This window comes from Physcomitrium patens, chromosome 2 (genome assembly GCF_059467195.1).
Source record: "Physcomitrium patens ecotype Gransden chromosome 2, ASM5946719v1, whole genome shotgun sequence".
Taxonomy (NCBI): Eukaryota; Viridiplantae; Streptophyta; class Bryopsida; order Funariales; family Funariaceae; genus Physcomitrium; species Physcomitrium patens.
In genome coordinates, this window is record NC_143411.1 from 1,987,501 (window position 1) to 1,996,214 (window position 8,714).

The following is an 8,714-nucleotide window of genomic DNA, read 5'->3' on the forward strand; positions in this document are numbered from 1 at the left end:
CTTTTACAAAATTTGACTTTAAAATCCAAATATTAATTTAAATATTACTTCTATAATTGATGGTTAGATTTGAAATGAAATTAGTATAATTTTAAACCATTTGTACCTAAATACCTATGATTTTTAAGTTTTTAATCTTCTTCTAGAAAACTTAGCCACATTAAAATGCTACCTTGAAATTACATCATTCTATAGAAGATTAGCCCTTGATTCTTTATAATGTCACAGACATATATGAATTATCTAAATAAGAAGCATTAAGTAGAAAATAAATGTATGTAGATTTGATAATACCTTATAATAAAGCTTTTTAAAATCTTCATAGACGTGAATTTGACTTTATACATGTTTATAGTTGATTGATAGTTCAAAAACTTGACCAAGTTAGCTACATATTGTATATATTGGCAGCTTGTGGTATAAATTAATCATGTGACTTACATATAAGAAACTTTAATTGCGAGTTAAACACATGTTGCAAATTGGACATGTGTCAAAGATCTTATAGAACATTGCCACATAGTTGTTAGTTAAATAGTATATATGAAGGTAAGAGTGAAGTCTTCTTTACTCTTCTCAATATCTTTCTTATTTATAATCTTATTTCAAGAGTCTTTAGCCTTCTTGTCTTTGGCAATAGTCACTTTAGTTTTAATATTATACTACATTTGAGTAAATATCTATTCTTTTTGAATGATACAAGAATATTCTAAGGTTTTTATTATTTCTAATTTATATCCTTTATATTTTATTAAAAGTAGTAACTCATTGTTCTTATTTTTTTTAGAAGTGAGTAGATTACTTTACTTCTATTGTTGTGTTTTAAAGATTGTGGACTATCCACCTTTAAACTAGTATTTTAATTTTTTAACATCAATTTTTTTTTATTTTAAAGAGAGTGAACTATCTTTTTTTAGAAATTTTTATTTGATATTAAAGTTTATAATTTGCCATCCTTTAATTTGACTTATAAATTTGTTTGAATTTTTTATGGAAGAAAAAATTATGGATTCTACTCTCAATAAAAATAAAAAAATATTTTTAACTATTAAAAATATTCACAAGTTTATTAATACTTTTACGATGGAAGTTTTACATATTTCTAATGTGAATTATAGTGGTATTAATTCTATGCCTATGGAAGAAGTCAACAATGAAATTCAAAGTCTATGCCAAGAAACTATGCAATTAAGAGAATTCAGTAATTTAAATTTATAACTAAATTTAAAAAGACTTGCTATTATGAATACAAAAGAAAGAAGGATAAATATGCAAGAGAAGTTTGATGGAATAAGATCAAAGTTTTGAAGATTTTTACAATAAGCCAAGCTATATCTATGCTTGTATCTTTTTCCAATACCATAATAGATTTTTTCATATCCAAGTGCCCGATACAAAGGAAATTACAATCACAAAATTTTAATTCTAATAGAATATTAAATAAAATCTAATTAAACCTTAAAAATGCTATATAAGCTTTAATTAAATTTAAAAGAAACTTTAAAGAAATTACAAAAGAATTAATAAGAAAACTTAAAGGAATTGAAAGAAAATCTATAATAAACCTTAAAAGAATCCTTAAGAAGTCCTAAAAAATATTAAAATAATTACAAATATATATTAAATAAATCTCAACCAAGTTCTAATTTAATACTAATTCAAACCCTAATGGATTTCAATCAAATAATCCAAATAGAAGAAATTTTTTTAAATCCACTTGGATGTTGGCTGGCCTCTTACTTTAGTTTGAATATTAAAATTTTAGTACCAATATCTCCTTATTAAACCTTCTAATTATTCTCAAATTTCACATGTATATAGCAAATCAAGTCTTTTATTCTTAAATACAAATTTTACTTCAATTCAATTAGTAGATTGCTAAAGATCTTAGAAATCCTAACTGCCTCTCAAAGTCCAATTTCCAAGACCTCAATCTACTTGAAATTCAATATCCTTCAATTCAAAAATTCAATCAAGCTCAAACTTATAGTATATACTTTAAGCAACTAATTTTATAAGTCATCAAAATTTACACTATAGATCTATTATCAAATTCACAAAATTCTCCAAAACGTATCACTCTTTTTATTTCACAAATTCCAAAGACACCTAAAAAAATTGTGACTTTGTAAAGCTCTTATAAAGTGATTACATACTTAATTCCCTCAAATTCAATGCTTAAAAAAACCCTATCAAGTTTGCTCTCAAATTCCATTCTTTGATTTGCCAAAGAATCCTCAAATTGCCATAGGTGCTTTGTTTTGTGCCTCAGGGTCTGATTTTGATCTAGATTGATAATTGGTCCTCTTTGGGTATCACATTTTTCCCTTTTGAGTTAATTTTTTTCCAATCAACTCTTAACTTTTTCTTACATATGTTTATATTCTTTATTTTCTTAATCTACCTTATTTTGTTTTATTTATGGCCTTATAAAGTAAGTAGAAGCCCTCTTTACAAAAAGGTAGCATTTAAATCTTTAGTTCTACTTTCTTTTGGACTATTGTTTATTTACTAAGATAATTTGTTAAAATATTTGAAGTAAGATCTTCTATAATATAATAGATTCTTCACCTCTTTTACCTATTAGTCATGTTATATCATGACAACATGGATTGGAATGGAAAAACCTTTATAAATGAATTTTGATATGAATTGAAAGATAATGTCAAAATATTTATTATTGACAATGCTAAGAACAAATTCATTGGAATAATTTATAGGTGAAGCCATTGTATGTAATATTTGATTCTTTGAAAGATACTAATAACAAAGGTTTGATTAAAGAAGTACAAGTTAAGTTATAGTGACAATTTCTAAAATTTCAAAAACTTATTTATCAAGGCCAAAACTTATATAACTTGATATAGTATATTTCAAATCTCTTACTAAATAAAAAAAGACTCAATCTAATCAAAAAGTTTTATACTTATATTATAAAAATCTAAATATACTATTCAACATTACCTAAAAAAATAACATATTCATAAAATGAAGAGCATAATAGCCAAAGTAGATAATAAGTTAGAAAATAATTTTTTTGACACATAATATGAATTATGTAATTGGAATCTTACGTAATACCTAGTAAAGGTCCTATTTTCTCTTAAAATCCATCACTTGCTTTATAATAGAAGTTTATTCAGGACCAAAAAATTATAAAGTTTAGGCCTTGTTAGATTCAAGAGTCTTAGTTTGTTTTATAAACAATGACTAACTTTTAAAAAATAAAAAATATTAATCAAAAAAAACTAAACCTATATAAATAGAAGTCATAGATAGTTATTTGTTATCTTCTAAAGATAATACCTATAATTTTTTTTATTAAATATAGCAATTAAAGTTAATAATAGCTTAATAATATTTAATATTATTAAATATTTTTTTAATCTATTAATTTAAGATTATTATGATTAAAAAAGTATAATCATAAAATATAGTAGATTTCTTGTAACCTTGATTATTTCTATAGTTTAATATAAGATTTTGTTAATAAAGTAGAAATCTATAAATCTAATATATTAAAACTTGTATTGGTAGATATAAGAGCTTTTATTCATATTGCAAAAAAAAAAAAAAAAAAAAAAAAAAAAATCACCTTTTGTTATATATGCCACACTTATTTTTTATAGTGAAAAGTCTTCAAGTGCTATTCCAAATTAATACCAAGATTATTAAGATATATTTAAAAATAAAAATATGGATATTTTTTTAAAGTACTATTTTTATAAATTTTTTAATTGATCTTCAAGAAAGAACTCAACCACCATTTTTACCAATCTATAGCTTATTATAGAACAAGTTGGCTACACTCAAAGAATATATTGACAAAAAATTAGTTAAAAACTTCATATGCCATTTTAAATCTCCAACAAGAGTTCTTATTTTATTTATGAAGAAAAAAAAAAAATCTTTGTCGACATGTGTGAACTATTGAAGACTCAACAAGATCACTATTGAGTATAGGTATCTTTTATTTTTTATTTCAATATTTTTTAATCAATTCAATCAAGCAAAGATCTATACAAAAATAGATCTATAAAGAGCATACAACTTAGTACACATCAAAGAATATGTTGAATGAAAGATAATTTTTTTGTATAGTAACATGATTATATAGTGAAAATAAAAATATAGATGTTATTATAGAAGAGCCTAGTAGAAAAATGTAGTAGAAAAATAAGAATAAATGATAGAAAGGTAATAAAAGATGTAGCATATTTATTTATGGCATATATATAGGTAAAATTTGGGTAATTTATTGGTGTACTTATTTTAAATGTGTATGCATAATTTAAGATCAATCAAATAGTTAAATTGAAGCATATGAAGGTTTTGTACATTAAGGTCTCAAAAATTGGAGTTTGAAGGTTAATAAGTATTTTTAAGATCATTAGTAATTTGACAATTGGATTGAAGTGAAAATTATTTACATAGATAGTAGACTTGATTTTCAACATTTATGTGAAATTTGAGAGCAATTCAACAATTTAAGAAGGAAATATCGGTACTAGAAGTTTAATATTAGGATTAAAGTAGGAGGCCATTCAACATCTGATTGAATTATCTTGTATTTCTTTCAATTGATAAGTGTGATCAATTTCATCTTTATTTTATTTTATTTTAATTAAGTTATTAAGAAGTATGTAAATTTTGAGCTGATATCAACAATTCAATTATTAGTTGTTGAGGTTTAAATCTGCTATAGGATTTGTTAAAAATTTGTTTCAGATTTAAAACTTGATTAAGATTTATTTTGGATTTGGTTTAAGATTTGATTTAAGATTTGTCTAGGATTTAAGATTTCATTAGGATTTCAATCAAGATTTGTCTTAGGATTTGGTTAAGCTTCAATTAAAGTTTCAATTAGGATTTAATCTAAGATTTGGTTAAGGTTCATAAGAATTTTAGTTAGATTTAAATGTCAGAGTAGGATTTGGATTCTCAAATGCATTTGTTGCTTTTCAACATCTATTGAATGATATTTTTTGTAAGATTCTTAATGATTTTATTATTTATTATTTAGATGATATTTAAATCTATTCTAAAATATAAAAGAATATAATCTCCATATTTATTGTATATTACAAAAACTTAAAGATACAAGATTGTATATCAATATAAAAAGTTTATATTTTACATTACTCAAGTTGAATTTTTAAGATATATCATTTTAAATAATGGCTTTATAATGGATCTTAAGAAAGTTAAGACTAGTATGGATTGAAAGGTTCCAAGCATAATAAGAAGTATATGATATTTTTTAGAATTTGCTAATTATTACAAAATCTTCATAAAGAACTTTTTTCAAGGTACACCTTCACTTATGCATTTGACTTGTAAAATCAAACTTGAGTAGAGTAATAAAGCTAAAGCATCATTTGAAACTTTGAAGGCAATATTTATTTCTATACCAAACTAATATTATATCAATTTTTTCATAGAATTTTTTATAAAAACAAACATATTGGATTTTGTCTTAAGTACAATAAAGTCTTAAATAGAAGCAAATGACAAACTCTATCAAATATTTTTTTATTTTTAGAAATTTCAATAGCCAAAATTAGCTATTCAATTTATAACAAAGAGCTTCTTATAATTATAGATTTATTATAAAAAAATATCATTATTTAGAAGGTACTTCAAATTTAGTCATTTTATATATATATTTTAAGCACCTCAAGTATTTCATGTCAATATATGTTTTGAATCGTTGCTAAGCTTGTTAAAATATATTTTAATTAAGATCACCTATTGATTAAAAAAATAATAGGATTTATTAAACATCTTTTCTAAATATTATTATCTTATACCAAAAAAAAGAGATGCAACTTTTGATCAACAAATAATAATCTCCTTAAGACTAAAGTAGTTTCATCTTTGGACAAAAAATCCTTATTGATTGTTGATTTCACTTTTCTCAAGTAAGTTCATGATATAGGTAATATTTGAAGAAGTCTATAAAATCAATGATAAATAGTTTTGAATCTTAAACAAATGTCACATAATTATAAAAAGTTTTTAATTATTTTTCTTATTTTAGGCTACCAAAAATCTTAAGATATTAGCTCCAAAATCTTTTTGTATTTAAAATGTTTGAATGCTAAAAAGTTATGATAGATTTGAAGATCATGTATTTGTGCTTTATCTTTTGGAACATATAAGCAATTTTCAAAATAAAATAGATTATTCTTAAACTAAAATTTGGAAGCATTACAAGACTTAGAAGAATTATTCTTAATATCATAAAAAAGAAGTTCAAAAAATATTTCAATTAAAATTTCTTGAGAAAGATCATATCAATAGTCAATGTGGATTTCTTTGCTTAAAAATAAAATTGCTCTAGCTACAAGATGACCATTTTTTGTTGATCAAAAGTTATATTTTTTTCTTTTGGTATAAGATAATAATTTCTAAAAAATTTATTTAACAAACCTTATTATTTTTTTTATTAATAAGTGGTCTTAAAGTTTACCTATATAATTAAATAGAAGTAGGTAAAAGTAGATCAATTTAATAATATCTTCTAAAAAAACTTCCTAAAAGCTTTATAGATGCTACTTTGATTTTTTACATGTTTATAATTAATTAATAAGCTAAAAAATTGATCAACAAGTTAGCCTTATAATACATGTATTAATAGCTTATTAAACAAGCTAATTATGTAGTACACATATAGATAACTAGTCTTGTAAGTTAAATCATATGGTTAACAAAATCAATACATATTAAAGATTCTAAAGAATATCACCTTGTAGCTCTTAGTTAGAGAGTTTATATAGAAGCAAGAGTGAAGCCTTCTTCACTCTTGTCAATGTTTTTTTAGTCTTTAGTCTTGTTTTAAGACTTTCTAATCTTTTTATCTTTGGCAATAGCCATTTTAGTTCAATATAGTGCTATCTTTGAGTAATTTTCTAATCTTTTTAGATGACACAAGTATATATTGAGATTTTCTTTCTATGAGATTTATATTCTTCATATTTTCTTAGAATCCATCACAAGGCTATTATTTGAAATAATATATCTTAAGCAATCAACTTGAATAGAATAAAATATATATTTTTCCATCTTGGTGCATAATCTTGCATCTTTAAATTTTTGTAGCACACAACAAATATGAAGTTCATGTTCTTTTGTATTCTTTGATTAAATTAAATTGTCATTTAGATAATAAACAATAAAATCATCAAGAAATACATAAAAAATATCATTCAATAGATGCTAAAAAATAGCTAGTGTATTCATGAGTCTAAAAGGTCTGATATTAAATTTGAAATATCCATATTTGGTTTAAAATATAATCTTTCATTCATTTCTTTCTTTGATATATATTAGATTATATGTTCTTTATAGATCTATTTTTGATATAGATCTTTATTTAATTCAATTAATCAAGAAGTCCAAACATCAAAGGTAAAGGATATCTATTTTTTATGATGATCTTGTTAAGTCTTCGATAGTTTGCATACATTAGCAAAGATTTGTCTTTTTTCTTTACAAATAAGATAGAAGCTCTTATTTGCGATTTATACTGGCATATGAAATTCTTAGCTAAGTTCTTCTCAATGTACTTTTTCAATGCAGCCAATCTATTTTACAAAATATTATAAAGTACTCCAAATAGTAGTTTAGCTCTTTCTTAAAAATCAATTAAAGTAATATTAATATTTAACAATCTTGAAATAATTAAGTTATATAAAATTAATGAACTAAATAGATTTTTAATTGGAAGAATTTTACACTTATTATTATTAATCAAAATATTTATTAGTATAATATTTAATTTCTATAAATTCAAAAAATATATAAAAAAACAAAATGATTTAAAATTAACAATCTAAATATCAAGGACAAGAACTTGATGAATAAAAACAAAGAAGTGAGATTTTGTTTTAAAAAAAAATAGAAATAAGAAATATATATATATATATATATATATATATATTCAAGAAGAAATTAGAATAGTTATTACCAAAAGACAAGATAACTAAAGATCCTTGAAATTCGATAGGAAGTATGAAAAGAATTGATAAAAATAAGAAAGAACTCACTCTTGCATCTATATATACTATCTAATTAGAAGGTACATAACAACATTCTATAGAACTTTCAATATATATTCAATTTGCAAGACACATGTATAACTTACAAGATAAGCTTCATTTATATGTACTACATATTCAACTTGTACTAAAAATTAATATTATTTGTTGATCAACAATTAATATTAATTTTATTGCTTAAAAATTTAGATCAATAATTAATATTAATTTTATTGCTTAAAAATGAAATTGCTCTAGCTCAAAGAAAATCATTTGCTATTAATCAAAAAACACATTTTTTTTTGATGTAAAATAAAAATGTATAAAAAGATTATTTCATAATTTTTTTTATTAATAAATAATATTAAATTTGAATCTTCATAAAAACATATTCCAATAGACTTAATAAAAATTTAAAATATATATATATATATATATATATATATATATATTAATATGAAATACTTGAAGTTTTTTTATTTATATATATAATAGTTGAATTAGAAGCTTTTTTTAGATAATGGCACCATTCTTAAAATGAACTCACAATTGCAAAAAAATAATTATTGTAGAATTTATAGTTGATCTTAATTGCTAAATTTGTTTTTGAATAAACACCTATTAGGTGAAGTTTTTTACTTGCTTCTATTTGTGAAAATATGGCATCTAAAGCAA